Source organism: Ursus arctos, unplaced genomic scaffold (genome assembly GCF_023065955.2).
Source record: "Ursus arctos isolate Adak ecotype North America unplaced genomic scaffold, UrsArc2.0 scaffold_7, whole genome shotgun sequence".
Classification (NCBI taxonomy): domain Eukaryota; kingdom Metazoa; phylum Chordata; class Mammalia; order Carnivora; family Ursidae; genus Ursus; species Ursus arctos.
Window position 1 is genome coordinate 54,681,872 of NW_026623089.1, and position 4,229 is coordinate 54,686,100.

Sequence of the window (4,229 nt, forward strand, 5' to 3'; positions counted from 1 at the left end):
TGTCTCCAGCCACCCTACCCTCGCTCAAGTCTGTCAGTCTTTCTTACCAATCCTCCACCAATGTGATTTAATCCGGTATTTGATCTCTCACCGTTTGCTCTCTTCTCCAAAGACGGGGCTGACCTTCTCCCCCAGTTCCTATCAAGTCCTGGTTTCTGGCCGCTCCCCTGCCTTAATCCATGAAGGCGAACCTCTGCCTTCTCTCGTGCACTTTTCGGAGCCATTGCCCTCTCCGGGGGGAGGGAGACCAGGCTGTGAGCTGGGGAAGAGATAGTCTGTCTCTGGAACGTCTGTCCCGCTTCCCTGCGACCTGAAGCGCCCCTGTCTTTAAAAAAAAGGGGGCAAAAAAGAAAAAGAAAAAAAAATCAGCCTGTAAATTATATGATATCTTTTGAAGTGAATTTTGATACGGTAAATTATACACCCTCCTCCTTTACACGTTTGTATTTATTGATGAGATTTCACAGCAGGGGGAAAACTCTATATTTTGTACATAAGATTAATATTTAGAGACTGGTGAATGAGATTTTGAGTCAATAAAAAAAAGTACTCTCAAGAAACCTCAGTTAGGTAACTCGATTATGCAGAGGGGAGGGCCACAGCCTCTGCTGGGTGGGAGTGGGCTTCAGTCCAAGGAGAGGGATGAAAGGTTCTGGGGTTCTAGGCCCCTTCTCTGATTTGGGCTAAGAAATTGTGGTGCTAGGCGGGAGGCGGAGCAGCTTGCATCCTGAGGGCAAGTCAGCTAAACCAGCATGGAAAGTAAGAGCTGGAAGGCTCTTAAGAAATCATTGGCCCAGTTCCCTGTTTTATTTATAGGGCAGCGACTTGTCATCTTCCAAACAGTGGTTTAGATGAAAGACAAGCCTAACTGGGGCTACTTGTCGGCGCTGCTGACCCTTTCCCCTACGCCACTAGCCTGGGTTTCGAGCGACTGTTGCACTTGGGAAGGAAGAGTAATAGCCCGGCCACAGGGTCAAAGCCCTCAGAAACACGGAACGTGGACTGGGCACCCCAGGAATTTTCCCAGAGCGCTTAGAGCGCTAGCAAGTCTTCTGAGCGCATTTTATGCAGCGGGTTCTGGGGCAGTGGCGTCGTGCCGCGTGGAACTGAGCAGCGGAGAGCAGAGAGAGTGGAGATTCCTGCTGAAATCTCTGGCACCTGGGACACCCAGCAGTCTTGATTGAAAACTTACCAAGAACCTGTTCAAGGTTTCCAGCCACTCTTTGCTCCCAAGGTAGAGCTGGGCTGGTGCACAGCAGGCACTGACACTTGTCCCAGGGGCAGTATTGGAATGCCCCTACATGGCTTGCGGGACCCCCATACCTCCGGAAGCAGGTTGATCTCTAAGAATCCGCAGAGTCTGCCTGGTGCTCAGGAACAGGAAAATGGAGGGTGGGCACTCTACCGTGTGAATTGAACCCCAGAGGCCTCCTTGGATTGGCCGCAGGAAGGAGCGGGCCAACCCCAGCTGGGGCGCGGTGCCATCAGGGGCCTGAGTGGACAGTAGGTAGCTTTCCAGGTAGAGTGCAAAGGAGGCATTTTACCTGGGGTTAGCGCCTCTTGCGTCTCTCTTTTGCCCTCCCAGCTTCCAATTGAATGTTTCTTCTCCTCTATTCGCAGTAAAGGTCGCTCTACGGAAATATGCCTCAGCTACCAGGGGCTGCGTTTGGGGGAGGGGAGAGGGGTGCACAAACAAAAGAATGAAGGAAGGTGTTGTTTCATGGCTCTAATCTGGGAGGAGATTAATGGGTTATTGGTGACTTCTGCAGCAGCCAACTTTCCATCTGGGGCACCACCCAGGGACAGGTGTCAGCAGCTCCTAGTTGCACGGACCAAGCCAGTGCCTGTTACTTTCTGCGCGTTTAGGGGAAGAGTGTGGAGAGACAAAAATAAGAAGGTCCATCTCTGTCTTCCCAGGAAAGCAGCAAGTATGCAGACAAAAGTATTCGAAGCCTAAATTCCTGGTGCTGGGTAGAGGTACACAGCATAGGACGGAGGTGGGGCTGCTGTTACCTGGGGCTGGGCTGGGAGGCTTGCAAGAGAAGGGGGCATTCGGACTAAGGACTACAGGTTTAGAGGAGTCCTTAAGTAGGATAATCTTTCTTTCTGTGAAAGACCTTGGAAACTAAGTGTTCAAATAGTCAGGGGACTCCCTCTGTGCAAACGGCTCCCTGAAACTGCGACAGTGTTGGCTCCATGTTCCAGGTGGATGCACCCACTGCCCAATCCCCCTCCTACTTTTGAGGGTGCTCGTTAAGGAGCCATTAGTCACCAAACGCAGGCAGACTGGTCCTCCGCCCCACAAGTTAAAAAGAAAAAAAAGTACGGTTTAACCAACTTGACTGCTGGGCTGCCACCTTGGATCAGGGGTGGGTTTGACCCTGGAGCTGTCTGCTGGCTCTACTCTCCAAGTCCAAGAGGAAGCAGAGAAAGGTTTGGGTTTGCTTGAATCACTGCAAAGTTTAGGGCTCCCTTGCGCAGGGTGAGCTCCATCACTGTGTATGGAACTGCACTGAGATGGGAAATTTTGTGCACGCCTCTTTCCAAAGAGCAACTCATCGAAAAGGGCTCGGAAACATTTCTGTGAGTGGTGCGGACAACTAACTGGCCCAGCCTCACCAGCACCACGCCCCCCCCCCAACCCCCGCGGGCATTTTGCTTTCAGAGGCTTTTGAAATCAGTCAAGCTGGTCTCAGTCTCGGCTGGCAGCCCACGCTCGAAGACTACGCCTCTGCTAGTAATGGTGCGGAGGCTCCCACAGTCTGATGTCGCCTCCTGTGCCCCAGCTCTCTGAAACCCGGACAGGGTCCTCAGCGGGGCCAGGAAAGACCCTCGGGTCGAAAGGCTCCTACCCCTCTTCTGCCTTTGTCTGAGACCAAGCCTGACTTCCAGAAAAACAGCACATGAATCTTGCGCCACCACCCCACCCCCATCCGCGCACACAAGCAGGTAGATTTATGGTGCCCTGCCCCCATCCCACTCCACCCCCAAGCCGGCCTGGGTCGGGAGACAAAGCGTCCCGGGGCCATTGGAATGCTAATGTCTGGGAGCCTGGCTGTAGGGCTGGCACAAAGGCAGGCGGGGCTGGGGGCGCACGCGACCCCACAGGCGCCCTTTGCCCCTCCTCTCCCCTAAGGGCTACTCTGCCTGGCTGTGTGACCTTGGACAAGTCCCCGAGCGTCAGCTAATTTGCTGAAGAATATGAAGGGAGTCCTTAGTACCCTTTCACTGGATTTCTGGGTGCCTGAGAGAAGGCAGTGCTTACGGTGGTCAGAGTTACAGCCCGCCCACAACCAGAAGGGTGGAAAAGACCCTAATAAGGCCTTGGCAGTGGGGAGAGCGTGGAGAGGGTGTAAGGGACTTGGGCTGAAAATGTGGTGAGAATAAGTACTGAGTGTATTATAATTACATTTTTACATGTGCATAATTTATATTCTCTGTTGTGTTTATTTCCCTTCTCCCCAAACTTGTTAAATACCTTCGGGCTGTGCTCAAGAAAAGGAAGGGGGCACTCACTAACTGTACCTGCCTGCTCTGCCTTCAAAGGGCCAAGAGCACAGAGACAGTGGGAGATTTGAGGCTGGACTCCTCTTATCTTAGGTCTCTTCCTACAGCTGGTGAGGAGGACAAGGCAGGATGTTCACACCCATAGAAACAGAGACCTAAAGGCTTAGAAGTTGGTGACTTCCTCAGGCCCTCAATCACTCGGTGAACTACTGAAGCACGCTAGGACTGTGACCTGGGTCTAGGTTCTGTGCAATTTAGAGCTCTTTGTTCTGTGCTGAAATAGTTCGTTCCAGCTTTGGCTGTAGCTGGGTCTTCTGGGTCTTGTAAGTTCAAAGGCTCCCTTGCACCCTTGTCTTTGGCCAACCCCACCCCCGTTCTCTTTCAAGGTCCCAGGCTGCTCTTCTCTGGGATCTGAGGGCCAAGGCAGAAGATGGGGGCGCCTGCCTGGCTAACCGGATTGGGCACTGACTTCCTGAGAACGGCCGCGGACCCCTGACCATGGTGCTGAAAGTACCGTGTTGGTTCAGAGCAGGAGACGTTTCTGGCAACTTCGTGTTCTCAACGCAGAAAACCATCTATCAACCCTGCCCACGTTTCTAGACCGTAGTCCCTAGGGAGCCCCCTGTGGCTGTGTAGATCCAGAAGAATTTCAGGTTTCCTTGGCATTGTGGAGAAAGCATGGACTCTGTTGCTGTTAACTGACTGTGTGACCTCAGAAAGGC